At 35.3% G+C, this 20,669-nt stretch overlaps 1 pseudogene; it reads left to right on the plus strand.

Annotated features, from left to right (window-relative positions):
• Nucleotides 1–20,669, plus strand: part of LOC124897955 — a 49,205-nt pseudogene that overhangs the window by 12,179 nt on the left and 16,357 nt on the right.

Raw genomic sequence — 20,669 nt, forward strand, 5'->3', positions numbered from 1 at the left:
TAAATTACCCAACTTTGCTATGAGTAGAACACCAACCAACAAGGACCAATAGGATCAATCCAAATAAAATATTAAATAACAATATCAATTATTCTATTTGGGATCAAGTCTCAATATCCTTAACTTTTAAGTTTAGGGCTAAGTCTTAGTATTTCATACCTTAACCCATGAATTATGAGTAAAAAAAAATTAGATGTCACTATTGAAAATTAATAGATGAAAATTCATCCAACATATTAACACCCAAGACCCTAAAATAGTACCCATCTATGTACAACTAAAAAGAACATAATGCCCTAAACTTTTGTTGTATATGATTGAATAAATTGAAAATATGAACAAAAATGTGACTACAACCTTTCTATTCATTAAAATGCTAACTAATCATTACTCCAGTGACTAGAATTTATTTGGACGAATCATTGAGAGAATTCCTAACAATATAAAGAATTCACCACATAACTTTCCCATACATGCTATTGTACTTCCAAAATAATACTCAAATATGTTACTGTAATGTTAATTGATGTCAATACCTATAGTTTTGATAGCCTCCAACAGTGTTTCAAAATCTTTATTTTTGACTTTCAACTCTCCCAAATTTCACCCTAAGTTTCTTGTTTTTCTTTCCAGCAATAAAGGGATTAAAAATCCCTAATAGTCTACTTCTCTGTAACTTAACGTGAAAGTGGCCCACTCCTTTTAAATTCTCTTAATTAATATTAATAATATGGCTAAATTACTCATTTATCTCTCATTAATAAGTATGAGTTATTACAATAAGCCTCTATTTATAGTCATAAACCTTTTCCTACAAGACAAAGGATTAGCCTAATATGGAAAAACTGTGTTTTTTTCCAAAAAGAAATATTCAATTACGGTAAGAAAGTCGAGAAAAATACCCAACAATTCACCCCCTTAGCCTGAATTTCTAGCAAAATAAATTTTCTCCACTTCTTCATATTTTTATTCAACAAGTTGAATATCTAACTCCCAAATGTCATCCATTAAATTTGGACACAGAGAAAACTCTGATAAAATTTCTCAAACAAAAATATTCATTACTATCAAATAGATTGCAGCTAGAACTGAACTCGCAAAGATGAACACCCGTTTTTATCCTCACTCATATACAACTTGTTAGGACCAAAAGTTAGCAAAGCAAACCTCCAAAAGACCATGAATAAGAAGACAAAAGATAAATATAGCAAAGAGACACAATAATTTAACATGATTTCGTCAACTGACCTACATCCACAATATGAGATGAGAAATCCACTATATCAAAGAGAGTACAAAATATCAAGAGAAGTAACCTCACGAAATTTACTCAGAATAAAAGGAGTTTCACATAAGTGACAGTGTAACACTTGTGTCTCACAAATTTCCTCCCTAAACAAAACTCTCAAAGCCCATAGGACTCTCAAGTTAGAAGAATAAGCCTCTATTTATAGTCATGAACCTTTTTCTACAAAAGAAAGAATTAGCTAAATATGAAAAATCTATGTTTCCTTTTTCCTAAAAGGAAAATCCAATTATGGTAGAAAGTCATGACAAAGACCCAATAATTTGGTATCATGATTTTAAATTAGTATTTGGACATGCAATTTGGATCATGATTTCTAATCCCAAATTCTCCAAAAAATAGAATTTGGCATTCTAAGTATTTTTTAGTATCGAATTTGACCCCCTACGTTTATATTTTATAAAAAAGATCCATTATTTTTAATTTTCCAAAATTAGATTCATATTCGTTGTGAAGAGATTGTCTATACAATGTGAAATGAATATATTAAAGAATAACTAATTACTACTATTGTTGACTAAAAAAAGGCAGACCTGTGTACTAAAGCTACCACTATGCGCGGTGTCCACGGAAGGACCCCACCACAAGGGTGTATTATAGCAGCCTTATCTTGCATTTCTATTAGAGGCTATTTCCAAGGCTTGAACCCATGGCCTCCTGGTCACATGGCAGCAACTTGACTAGTGGATCTTTATAAAATTGTGTGTATTTAATAATTTTTAATCACAAATATTTATTTATAATAAGGAACAGAGAGATATGCGATTTATCAAAGTGTTTCCTTAAGACATTCCGATATCTTGTTTATGAATGGTTTACTTAGTTGTAAGATTGTATAAGTATTAATTTTGATCGTGTTCACTATTTATAGGCTTTTCATGTTTATGAGAAAAGTACAACTTAAGAAATCCAAATTGCATGTCTAAACAAAACTTCAATTTAGTTTCTTTCTTATAATCAGCTTAGTTCTGGTAAGAATTCTATGCATTGTAAATCACCATCATTGTAGATCTATTTCATATGAAGGGCAAATTCTGATTTTCTCTTTGAAGTTGTAGTTTATAAAGATATTGGCATGTTTGTATCTTTAGTTGGGTTATCCCTTATGGTATTTGCTGTTTTCATGAGCAAGTTTCAATTGCCCTAAAAATAAGTAAAGTCCAATTTCCAAGTAGTTTACTGTTCTATTTTTTTTTTGCAGATGCTACTCAGGTTATGGAATTAGACCCTAGCAACAAACCTGTGTTGCAGATTGCTATAGTTGTTGTTGTTTTCCTTGCTATTTGTAAAGTTGGCACTTTTTTTAGTCTGGTTTTTGAAATGCAAGGATGTGATCTTCCTACTTTACTGTAATAGTTGTTCTTTCAGTAACATTATTCCTGCATATTTTAGAAACCTTGCAAATGCTGGTGATGCAATTACAACAGTCTTGATGTAGGTAATTGAAATGCCTCAATTTTTTATTTCAAACTTTAAACCATCCAAAAATCATATCTCAGATCATATTTTAGGTGACCAATCAAGTAATAAACAATAGAGCGAGTTTCCATTTCTATTTTACAGTGGATGATATCTAACACCTATCATTTACAATTAGACAGGCAAATTTTGTATACTATTTGAGTTCATAGTTTTATGACTGAGCTTCCTTTTGCTTCAAGTACTAGTTCATAAACCATTTAGCATACTAAATGCGCATCTTGAATTAAGCTATCCTAAATAATTCTATTTTGTGCTCATAAAGTTTTGTAAATACTCCCTATGTCTCCACATTTATTCTTGACATGGGTTAGTTTGTTTTTCCCTCGACATATATTTCTTTCATACTTCTAATTTTTAGACCTTGAGAACTTTGAATATCCCTTTTCTTATTTAAGACAAGTTGCTTCTCTAAAGGGGGATGTTCGGTACATAAGGAAATGTTTTCTACGAAAATATCAAGTGGATTCTTACTTATTATCTTGCGTTTAGTATGCAAGTTAAAAAAACTATCTTATATATCTAACATAAAACTATAAGGATGGGTGGGCTAGGGTGATCGGTGTTGTGGTGGGGATGAAGGAGAAGGGCGGGGGACGGGTGGGGTTGGTGATTGTAATGGTGAGTGGAGATAGTACCGCTTGTATTCCCTAGTTTATTAAGAAAGTCATTTTTCTTATTTAAGGAGTTTGTTTTCCTAAAGAAAATATTTTCTAATTTTTTTTAACCAACTGAACAAGAGAAAACACGAAAAATACCATAAATCTATTGAAATTTTGTTGTACTTATTGTTCTTCTATGAAACAGGGTTTCTTTTCTCTTGTGGGTGCTAGGGGAGTATTTGGAATGTCATCAACACAACACCTAGTATATTTGTGCTTGCTTTTGTTCAAGTAACTATACATCTTATTGTGACTCTAGGGTTGGGAAAGATATTTGGAATGGACCTCAAGATGTTGCTTTTAGCATCTAATGCTAATGTTGGAGGTCCTACGACGGCTTGTAGAATGGCCACTACAAAGGGATGGGCCTCTTTGGTTGTTCCTGCAACTCTTGCTGGCATATTTAGGATTTTTGTTACCATTTTTGGGCATTGGTTTTGGAATATTTTCTCTCAAACACTTGAAATTTGAGGGATTAGCACCACTGTTAAACTACCATATCATTTCTTTTTGGTATAACTATTTGGTATCTGAAATTCACTGTAGATAATTCTAATTTCCACAGCTCCGGACCCCTTTAAAGGAAAAACTTTCCCCATCAGGAATTTCTTAATTTTCAAGTCGTTTTTTATAAAATAATAGGAGAAACTGACAAAATCCCAGAAGTTGTAAAATTTTAAACTTTGCATTAGTAATCTAGATTTAATTGATGAGTGATTTAATACCTTGAAATCTAGAATTGTAGGGTTATAATTTTTTGTAATACATATAGAGCAATAGCGTAGTGAAAACTAGAGATTGGCATACCTCCGACCATTGTTGGATTCATCGGCATTTTCTTTCCACTTTCGATGAGTCTTCTAAGTACTCAGAATATCTAAGTAGATGGTGATTTATGTTAGGAAACGAATTTTGTACTTAGGAACCCAAAATCATATCATCACATTTATACTGTTCTCCCATCAATAATAGTTTACTTAGGTTAGAACCCAAAATCGTATCATCACATTTATGCAGTTCTCCCATCAATAATAGTTTACTTAGGTTAGTGGTTTCTTTTTAGAGAACAGTTAGGGCAGCTTCGGATGAGGGGAACAAGTTACAACAGATCTCGATAAAGAGGACCATTTAAACATGTTCAAAAATTAATGTCAACTTACATTCTCCTACTTGGTCCAAATATGTAGCCCAAGTATAGTTTGAAAGAATCATAATAAAATACATGAATTATGAAAATGATTTCCTCAGATTGAGTAGTATCTTTGATCTTTGGTGGATTTATTCACCTAAATGTTGTTATCTAGCTTTAATTTGCTTAGTTTTGAGGACTTCTTGTGTGTGTAATACGTTAATATTTATATAATTAAGCATCTAATTGTTGAGCTACATGTTTATAATGTTTAAGGTGTATTCAAAATAAGTTTGAAATCAAAATGATCAATTAGAGTTTAGATGAGGAAACTAATATTCTTAGCTTGAGCAATGTGCTATTCTGGTTGTTCTTGTTGGATTCTTTCATGTTGTGAGCTCTAATGCGTGGTGTTTTATGCTATAGGAAGTTTGGTGAGATGATGAACTTAATAAATAGATGACATATAAGCTGAAATTGGAGAGAAAAAACAATCACGAAGCAATGGATGAAAGGCCAAACACATAAAGTACAACCAAATCTGAAAATTTTGGGCTTAGGGGCATGCAACGCTCCTTAGTCACCGCGTTATGGGTGCAACAAGTTTTTGGCATAGTTGTCGGGGACTTATAAATTGGAAACTATCTTAGTTTTAGTTTTGCAATTTTATTTCGTGAGTCCTAATTACTTAATCTTAGTTTTGAATTTGCAGGTTCAGGTTTGAAAAGCTAGTAAGCTAGCAAGGGACAGGGAGTTGGTTGAACCATATCTAAATCTCAGCAACAATTACACCAATTAAGGAGAGAAACAGTACTTCTCTATTAGATACCTCAAATTTAGAAAGAGCAAGATACCCCTGCACCTATGGCTAAAGATCCACCAGCCCGCAGGACAGTGCACGAGTTGTAATCCCATATGCAACTAATGTTACCTCAACAATTCACAAACCGGCACTTGGAGGTAGATTTGAGTTGAAACAACACATAGTACAACTCTTGTATAGTAGCGGGCAATTCACGGGCTTATCACATGAGGATTCATAAGTTCACTTGTAAAATTTCTTGGAGATCAATGACATATTCATCCCCACCAGATTCTCTACGGATCATGTGAGACTAACGCTCTCCCCCTTCTTACTTTTGAGGGAAGAAAAAAAGTGATTGAAGGCAAAACTGACAATTTCCGTCACTACATGGGATGATCTAGCTAAGAAGTTCCTTATCTGTTTCTTCCCATCCGACAAGACTGCAAGGCTACATAGTGAAATCTTGAGTTTTAAGTATATGTTGGATAAAAACCTATATCATCCATGGGAGAGGTTCAAATTGCTTCTCAAGGACTATCCACATCACCAACAGTCTAATGAGGTATTAGCTCAAACTTTTGTATAAACTCTTCAGCATAATACAAAGATTTTGGTAAATATAGCTGCAAGTGGTTAAACGTTGGAGAAAAGCTATGATGAGTTGTGTACCTTGTTGAACCATATTGCACAAGGTAATCCTGACTAGCATGGTGACATCTCCAGGGGTGCAATGAAAAATCCTGTAGGCATGATTAAAGTTGATAGTGTCACAATGTTAGTTGCCCAATTATCATCTCTTCAGAATCAGATGATGGCACAGTTTAGCAAATTGGGTGTGAATTAATATCAGGCTTAGGTGAATGTAGTTTAGCAGGCTCTTTCTTTGTGTGAGATTTGTGGGAACAATGCTCACTTCGCAGACTTATGTAGAACAAATTTAGAGTCTATAAACTTTGTGGGCAATACACAGAAGCCAAATTATGGTAATGCCTACAACCACAAGTGGCAGTGTCAGCCTAATTATGCATGGGGGAATATATAGACTCAACAGTTTCAATAGCAACAAAACACACAGGCCAATAATATTGAAGAAACATTGAAGAAGATATCATCTAATCAAGAGCAAATGACTATTGAAATAAAAATTAATAGCTTGTTCAAAAGAATTTGGAGACACGATTTGGGCAGCTAGCTTAAGTGAAGAATACCAGGTCCCAAGGTGCATTTCCCAGTGGCATAGAAAATCTAAAATAGGTTATGTCAATCACCTTGAGGAGTGGTAGAGATCTTATTGATAGACCTCCTAAGAAAAATAAGGAGGTACAAGCAGAGCTAGTCTATCATCTGATAGAGAAGAAGTAAGATGAAATTAAGAATGCTGAAAATTTTGGCAAAGTTGGGTACCCGAAGACAAAGGCAACCGAGCATGTATATTAAATACCACCACCAAAATTCCCTCAAAGGCTTAAAAAGTACAAGTAGGATATATGTTAAGAAGTTCTTTGACACGCTTAGAGAACTTCACATTAATCTTTCTTTGTTAGATGTTTTGTGGGGTATGTTTAAGTATGCTAAGAACTTAAATAATATGGTTACTAATAAGATAAAGCTATAGTTTATTTAAATGGTGGCACTTACTGAGGAGTGCAGTTCAGTGGTAATAAGGAAGATGCACAAGAAACTGAAGGACCCAAGGAGTTTCACCCTATCCAATACAAATTGGTGATAATGATGTGGTCCATGGCTTAGGGAGTTAGGGGAAACTTGATGCCCCTATTAGTGTTCAATACTCTTTGTTTGGGTAAGACGATGTCATGCTCTATGGTGCTCTAAATGGCAGACAGAACCAGAGTTTAGCTCAAAGGAATCATTGAGGACATGCTCATTAAGGTCGGTAAGTTTATTATCCATCCCGACTTTATTGTTCTTGATTATGATGCAGATGATAGAATGTCAATAATATTGGGATGTTCATTCTTAGAGATGGGATGATCACTGATTGGTGTTAGAGAGGACACTCACAAGATGAGATTGGATGTTGAAGAGGTGGTCTATAAAGTATACAAACCACTCAATCCACATTCATTTTATAAATATTTATGCATGATCACAATAATAAAAGTGGATAAATGTGTGTAACTCATCGAGTTTTTGGGTCCTTAAAAATTTTTAAAATTTTATCCTCACTGTCCTGACTATGACTCTCTTGACAAGTTGTTGGTCCAAATCAAGAAGTGTGCGGATGATTTCTAATCTGATTATGAGTGGCTCACTATGAGTCGCAAGGACTTATTACAAGTCATTGGGTACAAATTGCAGGGTATCCAGTGTATACCCCAATTGGCTGTTGGGTTAACTACAACTGTACCCTATGAGTGGTAGGGTCTTATTAGGAGTCATATAGGTTGATTTGTAGGGTCAATAGATTATGAGTACCCCAGAGACTATCTTGGGTACTACTTATGGTGATGAGTTGTAATGAGTCAATATGAGTTGTATAGTGATCTGTAGTCATTAACGACTAAATTTTAGTTTTTAAATTGAGGGCACTTTGAACAATTCCCTTCTCAACTAATTAAAACCCCACATTTATGAAGAACTTAGGAGGGGTTATTTCTCATGCATAACATACTAAAAAATTTTCAAAGCTCTCTTGAATTCTCTCATGTAGTCATACTTAGGATTTCCAAGAAGTAGGTCATCTAAGGGCTCAAGGGTTGAATTCTTTACATAAAAATTGATATTTTAGGCATGTTTCTCTTCCCTAATTACTAATTTTCTAAAAGCATAAGTTTTAAAATGTTCTTCATATGGTATGGAGATTGGTTTTGAAAATATGGGTTGAGGGTTTTGAATAACTATTGTTTATGTGATGTTTCATGTTTTTCCTTGCATTGGTTATGTTTATATGGTGATTTTAAAAATTAAATTGATGCATGGGAATGATGAATGAACTAAGGATTGTAATTTCCCAAACTGGTGACTTTTGAAGTGGTTATGACCTCAACCTCATATTGTGAATTGGTTTTGAATATGAAAAGTATGCATATTGAACTACTCTCGAAATATTGCATAATGTGAAAAGTTAATGAAGTACAATTATTTTGAATTGAACCTTATGGAGTTGTGTAATTCTCCAAGCTAATATGAAATTGAACCAAAAGGGGTTTTGAATTTTCCCAAGTAATGATAATTGGTTTGGCATGTTGATGTTACATTGCAAGTGTAGTTGGTATGACGATACCAATAATGTATGCCTAAATGTATATCATGATTTATAAATTATAATGTATATGCTAATTATTTTAATTGGGATTTAATGAAGGTTGTGCAGCTGAGTTATGAAAGTAGAGGTCTTGAAGGACCAATACTGGAAATCGCGATTGCCGACGTGGGGGACTCTATGACCAAGTGATTTGAGTACCTCTTATTAATATCATTTGTTTGGGTGGTTCGAGTCCCCCATATCATATTATATGATTTGGTGCTTGTGTTACCTTGATATTCCAGAAGGTTCGAGTTCCCTATAGTGCATATGCATACCCTCTGGATTGTGCGGCCACACGTACTGGAGCCCTATCGGCTGGGGGAGAGTTGAGTCCATATAGCTTGTGGGTGCTTTTTTATGTTATGACGGTTGAGCTATACAATCCAAGCTGAATTTTTAAAGTGCATATTAAGCCTCGTCCCCTATCCCAATACATGAGGTATATTTATGTATTTACCTATAATTATGTGCATTAGATTTTGAAGTGTTGAGTATGGCATTGTTTTTCTCCCTTATCACTGAGCTTTATGCTAGTGTTCACACCACTAACCATCTTCGAACATTGTATCCCCATGCGATGCAGAGTTCGAAGGCAAATCTACTTTTTCTGCATAAAATTTGGTGGCTCTGCTCAATTCATCAATTTGTTGTGGTGAGATGGTGAGCTTTCATACTTTGGAAAACTTAAAAATTTCATCAGTTCTTATCCTAGATTATATTTGGGAGTTTCATTATCATTAACATTATCAGTCAAAGTTGGGGACTTGTCCTGACCAAGACTGGTTTTGATTCTTTTATTAGAAGTCTTTTTTGGATTACTAAGGACTTGGGTAATATTGGTTGATTAATTTGGCCGATCGATGGTCATCGGTTACAGACATACCCTTTTTTCTTTGAACTTATCTTGTTATATATTTTGAATTCACTCGACATTGGGGATATTGTGTTTGGTTTGGATAGGTGTAGGGGGATCTCCGATCCACATGTGAACTGAGATACTCATCACGGTCAGGTCCTGATTTGAGTTGTGACAAAGATGGTATCAGATCCTAGGTTTAGTGTCATTGGGTATCCAACAAAGTCGTATCAAGTAGAGTCTTATTTATGGGTGTGTAGCGCATCACACTTATATGGGAGAGGCTATGAGATATTTAGGAATATTTTTCTTTCTTGTTGTTCTATTTCAAGCTATAGAGTTTTATGTCTTGAATCTCATCTAATTCCCATATATTCGTTTTTTAGATCATATCTCCCAAAAGATCTGATATTCATGGAAACTCTTCTTTCTCATTTGAGGAAAATGTGGATGGAGTTCATCCTATATTAGGAGTTCAAACCCAATCTAGGGTCACTGCTTCTAATTGCCTTAATGGAGCTTCACTGGTTCCCCCTATCATTTATTAGGTTGGCATGTCTAGTGCTGAGTTTCACTAGTCAATTCATTTGTTTACCCAGTTGGTGGCCTCCTAAACTGAGCGTGTTGCTTTTATTGCTTCATCTTCCGAGGCCACTAGAGTTTGCCAAATAATAAGGTTGAGTCCTCCTATACTTACTAGTTCTAAAGTTGAGAAAGATCCTCAAAATTTTATTGATGAGATGAATAAGATCTTCTATGTGATGCATGTTACTAATGTAAAGGGTGTAGAGTTTTCATCTTATCAATTAAAGGATGTAGCATACCAATGTAATGAGGACTTAGAGCTTCTTAGGGGCGATGATGCTGAGTTCGCTTTGTGGGAGGACTTCTCCAGTACTTTTCTTGATCGCTTCTTTCTTCATGGCCTGAGGAGGCAAAGGCTGAGAAATTTATGAATTTAAAGCAAGGCAGGATAACTGTAAAGGACTATGTCTTGAAGTTTCATTAGTTGTCGCGTTATGCTCCTGAATTGGTGTCTAGCATAAGGGCTAGAATGAGGAAGTTTACATCTGGGTTGTCCTCTGAGTTGGTCTTAGATACAAGACTGTCTTGTTGAACAAGGATATGGATATATCTAGACTTATGATGTATATGTAATAAGTGGAAGAGAAGAAAAAGAACCAAGAAAAGATGAGTAATAGGAAAAATAAGAAGTTTTGCTATTCAAATTAGGGTGGAGGTTAAAAACAGAGTGGTAGAGATGGTGGAAAATGATCTACAAAGAAGTGTATCAATTTTAGTTCCTATTATATTGCTAGTGCTCTTTATCCAAAGCAGTTGGGTGATCGTTATTCTTAGTATAATAGAGCATTTAGAGCACCAGGAGCCCAACCTTAGACTAGTGGGGCTCAGTCATCTCCTTTGTATCCTCCTTATGGATTCTGTGATTAGGTGCACCATGATATTTATGAATAGGGGAGGAATAAGTGCTTTAAATGTGGTTAGATTGGTCATATTCATAGGGATTGTCCTTCTAGGAATTCTTTTGGGCCAAATAATATTCCTGTTGCTACCTCATCAGCTCTTGTACTCAAAGGTACTACTTTCACTCCTGGCTTCAATACTAGTCAAAATTATCTGTCTTATCTTGCCACCTGCCAGGATTATGAGGCGTCCCCTGATGTTGTTACTGGTACGGTCAAAATCTTCTTTTGTGACGTATATTATTTACTTAATTTTGAATTTACTCTCTCTTATTTAATATTTTATGTGGCTATCCATTTTGATTTTGATCCTGAATATATTTTGTACCCCTTCTCTATGTCCACCTCGGTAGGTGACTCTATTATGGCTAGACGGGTTTATTGAAGTTGTATGATATTGGTCTATGGTAGGTCCCTTAGCGAATCTAATAGAGTTGGACATATTAGACTTTGATGTAACTTTGGGGATGAATTGGTTGCATTCATGTTATGTATTTCTTGATTATCAAACTCGAAGAGTCAGTTTCCATTTTCTAAATAAGTTGGTGGGAAGGTAGTTCCTTAGTACTTAAGTGAAGGTCTATTTCATATTTTAGAGCCCAAAAATTGGTTTTTAAAGGCTAGCTGTATCACTTAGCACATGTTACGGATTCTAATCCGAAGGTCCTTCCTTGGTCCCTGTGGTTTGTGAATTTTTTTAAGTATTTTCTGATGATCTTCCTGGTATTCCTCCCGATAGGGATATTGATTTTGAGATTGATCTTCTTTTGAACACTCATCCTATTTCTATCCCTCCTAAAAGAATGGCCCCGACTGAGTTGAAAAAACTTAAGGAGTAGTTGAAAGATTTTCTTTACAAGGGTTACATCCGCCCTAGTGTGTCTTCGTAGAGTGCTTAAGTTTTCTGTGTGTAAGAAGGATGTTTCTGTTTGGATGTGTATTGATTACTACCAATTGAATAAAGTAACTGTGAATAATAAGTATCCCCTTGTAATACCCTGAACTTTCTTTAAAGTCTAATTTAGTCTCCAGAAGAATTTGGGATAACCTTCTAAGTGATTAATGTTTAAATCAGATAGAAGACTGATGTGGAAGAAGAGTAGAGGGGAGGATGCAGCTCCTATGACTTGGGAAATATTTCAAGTTGCGTTCTTAGATAAGTTTTTCCCACTTGAGATGACGGAAGCTAATGTAGAAGAGTTCATAAACCTGAGGCAAGGCTCCATGACAGTGAAGGAGTATTGCCTTAAGTTCAATCAGTTGTCTAAGTATGTCCCTGAGCAGATAGCTGACCCTAGGTCAAGCATGAGTAAGTTTGTAACCGGTGTGTCGTGGTTGGTGGTTAAGGAGTGTAGGACTACTATGCTCAACAGGGACATGGACCTTTCTAGGTTGATAATGCACGCTCAACAGATTGAGGAAGAGAAATCTAAGGAAAGAGAGAGAGTGAATAAGAAATCCAGAACAGGTAGTTTTAATTTTTCTCAGCCAGGGTCACAGGGTGGTAACTATTCTCAGGATAGTCAGAAGTTTTTAGTCCCAGCTCCATCCTCAACTAGTGCACCAGTACCAAAGTTAGGGGAATAACATTCATGATGGGGCTCCAGGCTCCAAAACCCAAGGTCACTTAAGAAATGATCGTACCTATCCACTTTGTGGAGAGTGTGGTAAGAATCACCTAGGTGCGTACAGAGCAGGTAGTGATGTATGTTTTGGATGTGGTAAGCCAGGTCACAGGTTGTGAAAGTGTAAAGTAATGGCTCAAAGGGGTAGAGATTTGCATCAGTAGGGCGCCACTTCCAGTACCACTAGTGGTCAGCATCAGAACAGATTTTATGTACTCGAGACTCACCATGATTAGGGTAGTTTCCCTAATATATATTTGGGTGCGTTATAAGCCCTTCATTTTTATGATATGTATTATGAGATCCTTTGCTCCAATTTGAGCTTAAGTTTTCAGAATGAGTTAGTTAGTTAAGCCAGCAAGTTAGTTCAGCAGTTAGACAGTCTGGTTTATATAGTTTGTTTTCTCATCTTTCCATCTAGTCATGCTATCAGAAATCTCAGGAATGTAACTATTCCAACATATAAAGTCCCAGTAGTTTCAAGATCAACTCAGTTCATGAGTCATGCATTAGTTTCAGGTCCCAAATATTTAGTTATGATCCAATTCGTAGGTGCCTTGTGCATGGCCTCAGTTTTCCAAGTATCCCAGTAAAGTAAGCGTTCTTAGAGGGACATAGTGTCCCAAGGGGGAGATACTCTCTAATTCCCCAATACTTTCATGTCCTTAACCCCATTTAGTTTTATGCTTAGATTTTCGTTACAAATATAGCATCAGTTAGCATTGCATATTCAGCAATGCATTCAAGATTCATCTCAGTCAGATATTCATGCATTAGACATCCCTGTTCAGTAGAAGAAGCTCAGCTTATCAGTAATTTCAGTCAAGCTCTCATGAGAACAACTCAGTCTAATATCCATGTATTAGATATGCATGTTCAGTATGAAATTTTAGTATATCAGAAGCTCTAGTCATATAATTATGTTTCAAATGTTCACATCCCTTAAGTATGTTCAATTTATCATAAATCCTAGCTTAGTCAATCCCATTCGAGGATGAATGTTCCAAGAGGGAGATATTATAATACCCCAAACTTTCTTTAAAGTCTAATTTAGTCTCCAGAAGAATTAAGGATGACTTCCTAAGTGAATAATGTTTAAATCAGATAGAATTTCCCTAATTTTGACTTTTTATCATGTGGGAAATTGAATTAGAATTCAATGATACCAATTTCATCAAAATATGATATCAAGGTAAAATGTTATGGACATTTTACAGAGAACTGTCCGAACTGCCCAAGAGTGATGGGCAAGCCGACAGACCACCACACTTATGATGGACCATCGCAACTCAAGTTGAAAACCCATTGACTGGCCAAGTACGAAGGTCAGGCTGATGGGCCGTCGAGCTAGAGATGGACCATCGCCCAAGCTGTCTCAATTGAGGTAGTAACTCTACTTTCTGGGCAACGTGCTATGGGCAAGATGACGGACCTTCGAGCCTGCGATGGACCGTCACTCAAGTCGTCACAGACTTTCATTCAGCAAATTAAAGTCATTTTTAAAAGGATATTTGGGTCTTTTTCCACCCTTTTTAGCACATATTTATATCAGATCAAGGCTCATAACTCCTCATTCATCCATAATATCAAAATTAGGGTTTCTTTCAAGATCAAAACCCAAGAAGAAAATTCAAACCCTTCTTCAACAAAACTCAAGAATCAAGCATCACCATTCAAGAACCTTCAAGAAAAGTTAATCTCCTTTAAGATTCAAGCTTTTTAGGTATGTTAGATGTTGATTCTTGGGTTCCTTCTACCCAAAATGTTCAAGAATCCTTTTTAAATTATAAAGATTGTATATTTATGAGTTTTTATCATTTATGTGAGTTGAATTTCATGTTCATGTTATTGTTAGGTTTTGATTCATGTTCTAGATTATAAATTTTATAGTTTCGTCCTAGTATATGATGATTTGCATAATTTTCATGATAAACCCTTCAAGTTGTATGTTGATTTATATAACCATGTTAATTAGATGTACAAATTATTATATAACCAAAGCATGGTCTCCATATGTTTGATAAAAGGTCTATGTGAAGAAGATAGTGCCATTATAGCATATTAATATTAAATCCCCTTTTTTGTAAAAGTTAATGCATGCTAAGTGTTTATTGAAAGGTCTTAGTGAATGAATTATGATATGTTAGTATGCATGCCTGTTCATGTACAAGTTTATGACTTTCAAGTGCTTAATGAACTGCCTCATTGATTGTATTGTGAGTTGTTGACCTTTGTTAAGTATTCAAGAATTGTCATGTCCTATTTATTTTTATGCTATCGAGTCCTGGGGGTATTTAATACCCAACAATTTAGCTGAATGTCTAGAGCCAGTGTCAGTTTTCAAGATACTCTCAGTCATGCCATGATTAGTAGAACTCAGTCAGTTTCAGAACTTAGAAAGACTCAGTAATCTCAGTAACAGTCTATTCCAACTCAGTATGTGGTTCAGACCTCAATAGTATTTAAGAATTCAATTCAGAACTTAGTAGCATTCAATTCGATAAAAGAATTCAGTAGTATTCTATCATTCAACGAAACTAAGCAGATTCAGTTCATCTTAGTTAATTAGTATGATCAGTAAGAAATTCAGTTCAGTCCATTCCAGTCTAAGAATTAGTTCAGAGTCTATTCAGTTAGGAGTAGGATTCAGCATTGAGCGAGGGCAGGGATGATGGCTTCCCCGTTAGAAAGGCAAAATCATTAGTAGCACTCCCTGTACAACAGAACTACGTAGCCAGTGTAGGATGAGTAGTCACCCATTAGATTAAGGCTTGGCTACCTCCCAGGAGTCACCCATTAGATTAGGCTTGACTTTTTATTTAGGATCACCCGTTAGACAGGCTTGATCATAAAAGTGTCGTTACCCGTGGCACGGTACTGACACCCTTCCAATTGGGGTTACAGGTTGGACCCCATTAGTTCAAATTCGGGGTATGTCGATTAGATTATTACCTTCTACAGTCTTAGTTTCAGATTCAGTCTCAGTTATAGAACTCAGTTTAGTTGTACAAAAATCAGGACTGACAGATACAGTCACTCAGCTTTGTAAAAAACTTAGATAGTTCCAGTAGATTCAGCTATCACCGTTAGATAGGCTAGATCTCTAATTTCAGTCAATCATATTTGTTATCAGTAGATTCAGCGATCACCCATTAGATAGGCTTGATCTCAGGTTTAACCAATCCTTTTTATTTTAAATATATACAAAGATCACCTACTAGATAGGCTTGATCTTAGATTCAGTCAATAAGTATCAGTATCAAAAAATTCAAGGATCACCCTCTAGATAGGCTTGATCTCAGATTTTAGTATCAGTAAACTTAGATAGCAGTTATCAGTAAACCCAGTTATTAGTAATCTAGTTATTAGAACTCATTATTCAGTGTTACTATGATGCATATATCCTCATTCAGTTTATTCATGTTATTCAGTCAACTATAGTTCATGCATATAAGCCTTTGCATTTAGCCTTACTTCATCTTGCATACTAGTACATTCTTACGTACTGATGCATAATTTTCTATGCTATGGTGTTTTACACCATAGGTTCAGAAGCATGAGATCCAGAGCACCCTTAGCAGTTCAGATTCAGTCAGTAGCAGTAGACTTAACAGTGATTCCTTATCATTCGAGGATGTTCTATTATTTTATTATATCTCTAGATTCAGTATATTAGTAGATGGAGTTAGTTGGGGGATTGTCCCATCAACTCCACAGTTCAATCAGTTTAGAGGCTTACAGACTAGATATTCAGACAGTCGCTTTAGTATTTTGATACTTTATTCAGTTGTATTTTAGTTTTTGAACCTTATGGAAAGTTTTCTCTAGTTGTTTTCTGTATTTTTATAGTATATTATGCAGCGCTTAGTTACAGGTACCAAAAAATAATTATCTTGCGGTCCTTTGGGATCATAAGCACCGTGTAGCTTTCGGGGTTCAGAATTTGGGGCGTTACACCCTTTCCAAGGATTGATGATATGTTTTGTTAGATTCATGGTGCTAAGTTCTTTTCTAAGATTGATCTTTGATCGAGTTTCCATCAGTTGAAGATTAAGGAGGTGAATATTCGTAAGATAGCTTTTCAAACATGATATGGTCATTTTGATTTTTTTGTGATGTGCTTTGGTTTGACTAATGCCGCGACAATATTTATGGATTTTATGAATTAGGCTTTTCATTAGTTCTTGAAATTATTTGTGATTATATTTATTGATGATATTTTGGTGTATTTAAAGAGTGAGGTAAATTATGTCGATCACCTCCACCTTGTATTACAAAACCTTAAGAAGTAGCAGTTATATGCTAAATTATCTAAGTTTGAGTTCTGGTTAAATATTGTGACTTATCTGGGTTATGTTTTTTCTAGTGAAGGGGTCATGGTAGATCCACAGAAGGTTGTGATGGTTAAGAAGTGACCTAGACCCACGACTCCATCCAATATTTAGAGCTTCTTGGGTTTAGCCATCTATTATAGAATGTCTGTAGAGAGTTTTTCTCCTATTGCTGCCCCATTGACTAGGTTGACTTAAAAGAAGGTAAAATTCTTATAGTCAGCTAATTGTGGGTGTAGTTATGAGAAGATGAAGGATAATTTGACTTCGATTTTGGTCTTGACTATACCTGAGAGAACTGATGGTTTTGTTGTCTATTATGATGCGTCCCAAGTGGGATTGGGTTATGTGTTGATACGACATGGAAAGGTAGTTGGTTATGCCTCTAGATAATTAAAAGTCCATAAGAAGAATTACCCGATTTGTGATTTAGAATTGTTAGCTGTGGTATTTTCATTAAAGATATGGTAGAATTATTTATGTGGGGTCTATGCTGATATTTATTCTAATCATAAAAGCCTACAATATGTGTTCACTCAGAAGGAGATAAATATTAGGAATATAATGGCTTGAGTTGCTCAAGGACTATGCCATGAGTGTTCATTATCATGCAAATAAAGCTGACATGGTTGTTGATACTCTTATCAAGTTGTCCAAGAGAAGCTTATCTCATGTGGATGAAGAGAAGTGAGATTTTTGTGCAAGATATACACCATTTGTCTAATCTTGGAGTTTTTCTTTTCGACTTCAAAAATGGTGGTGTGATTTTTCTAGAGGTTGGAAGTCATCTCTTGGTTCTAAGTAAATGAGAAACATATGTTAGATCCTATCTTGATGCAAATTAAGAATGATGTTGGTAGGCAGAAGATGATGATTTTTTAGATCGATGGTGATGGTTTCTTGAGGTATCAAGGTAGATTATATGTTTCCAATATTTATTGATTGCGAGGAAGAATTTTAGCCAAAGCTCATGAGTCGTATTATACTATTCATCCCAGTTCAACAAATATGTATCATGTTCTTAAGGAAATTTATTAATGGAATAATATAAAGCGGGAGGTGGCCAATTTTATGTCTAAATGTATAGTTTGTCAGCAAGTAAAGGTGGAGCACTTGAGACTCGATGGATTGACTCAAGAGAGCTGCCTACATGGAAATATGAGATAATTAATATTAATTTTGTTATCGGTCTTCCACGATCTCGCCAACAATATGATTCAATTTGGGTCATCATAGATAGGATGATTAAGTCTTCTTACTTCTTGCCAGTGAGAACTAATTTCTCTTCCAAGTATTATGCCAAGTTATTCATTGAGAAGACCGTGAATTTTTATGGTACTTCAGTTTTAATATTATATGATTAGGGTACTCAGTTTTCATCTCACTTTTGGAGGTCGTTTGAGAAATGTTTAGGGACTAAGATAACTCTTAGTACCACTTTCCACCTACAGATAGATGGGTAAGCATAAAGGATAATTTATGATTTGGAAGATATACTTTTGGTTTGTGTTTTTTATTTTGGTGGTAGTTGGATTGACCACTTGCCTCTCATATAATTTTCCTATAGCAACAGTTATCATTGTAGAATTAGTATGGCTCCATTTGAGACCTTATATAGTAGGAGATGTAGGCCTCTTATTGGGTGGTTTGAGGTTGGTAAAAATAAGTTATTTGGCCCCAATTTGGTTCAACAAGCCATGAAAAAGGTGAAGGTGATTCGATATATAATTAAGGTCGTCCAAAGTCACCAAAAGTCCTACATAAATATAAGGTGGAGGGAGTTAGAGTTCAATGTTGGTGATTAAGTGTTCTTAAAGGTGTCTTCCATGAAAAGAGTGATATTGTTTGGTAAGAAGGGGAAGCTTATTCCCCGTTATATTGTTCTGTACTTGGTCTTGAAAAGGGTTTAAAATGTTGTGTATAAATTAGATTCCTTCTAGTTTGAGCTATATTCATCCGGTGTTTCACGTTTCAATATTGAGAAAGTGAATGGGTGATTCTTCAATGGTTATTCCTTTGGAGGAGGTGGGTATTTTAGATTCCTTGTATTATGAAGAATTCTTGATTAAGATTTTGGATCAACAAGTCTGTCGGTTGCAGACCAAGGATGTGATATTGGTAAAGGTTCTTTTGGAGGAACCAAAAAGTCGAGGAAGCTACTTGGGAAACTGAGGAGGACATAAAATCCAAGTATCCATTTTTGTTTCCCATTCTAGATAATCATGCTTTAGGTAATATATTTCTTAATATCTCTATTTCTTGTCTTTGTTAAAGGTAGGTGTGGTTGTGTTTGGAGTGAAATCATGATAATAAATGCCTTGTCTTGTCATTCAAGGATGAATGATCCTAAGGGGGAGTATGTAATGCTCTGGGTTTTTGGATCGTAAAATTTTTTGAAATTTTATCCTCACTGTCCTGACTATGACTCCCCTGATGAGTCGTCGAGAGTCTTAATAAGTTATTGGACCAAATCATAACAAATTTAGTAAGTGTGTGCCGAAATTCTACTTAGAGTATGAGTGGATCACTATGAGTTGTAAGGACTTCTTACAAGTTGTTAGGTGCAAATTGTAGGGTGTCCAATGTATACCCGAATTAGTTGTTGGGTTGACTACAATTGGACCCTATGAGTGGTGGGGTCCTATTATGAGTCATATAGGTTAAGTTGTAGGGTTAGCAGATTGGGAGTGCTCCAAAACCAATCTTGGGTATGACTTATGGTGACGAGTTTAATGAGTCTGTACGAGTCATATAGTGACCCGCAGTCACTAACGACTAAATTTCAGTTTTTAAATAAAGGGCACTTTGGGCAATTCCCTTCTCACCCACTTAAAACCCCACGTTCATAAAATACGTAAGAGGGGTTATTTCTCATTCATAATGTACTAAAACACTTCCAAATCTCTCTTGAATTCTCTCAAGCATTCATACTTAGGGTTTTCAAGAAGTAGGTTATCCAAGGTTTCAAGGGTTGAATTCTTTTCATAAAAATTGGTATTTACGGCATATTACTCTTCCCTTATTATTAATATGCTAAAAACATAAGTTTTAACATGTTGTTCATATGGTATAAAGGTTAGTTTAGAAAACATGGGTTGAGGATTTTTAATAAATGGTGTTTATGTGATGTTTCATGTTTGTCCTTGCATGGGTTATGTTTATATAGTGGTTTTAAAAATCAAATTTATGCAATGAAATGATGAATGAACTAGGGATTCTGATTTCCCAAACTTATGACTTTTGAATGGTTATGACCTCAATCCCACATTGTGAAATTAGTTCTGACTATGAAAAGTATGCATATTGAACTACTCTGGAACTATTGCATAATGTGAAAAGTTAATGAAGTATAATAATTTTGAATTGAACCTTATGGGTTGTGTTATTTCCCAAGCTAATGTGAAATTGAACGAAAGGGGGTTGTGAATTACCCCAAGTGATGCTAATTGGTTTGACATATTGATGTTACCTTGCAAGTGTAGTTAGTATAATGATACAAACAATGTATTTCTAAATGTATATCATGGTTCAATATATGATAATGTATGTGCTAATTATTCTAATTAGTCTTTAATAAGGGTTGCGTAGCTGAGTCATGAAAGAGGAAGTCTTGAAGGACCAGTACTGGAAATTGCAGTTGCTGGCTAGGGGGTCTATATGACCGGTTGGTTCGAGTCCCCCTTATTAATATCATTTGATTAGGTTGTTCGAGTCCCCACATCAT

The sequence above is a fragment of the Capsicum annuum genome, chromosome 4 (genome assembly GCF_002878395.1).
Source record: "Capsicum annuum cultivar UCD-10X-F1 chromosome 4, UCD10Xv1.1, whole genome shotgun sequence".
Lineage (NCBI taxonomy): Eukaryota > Viridiplantae > Streptophyta > Magnoliopsida > Solanales > Solanaceae > Capsicum > Capsicum annuum.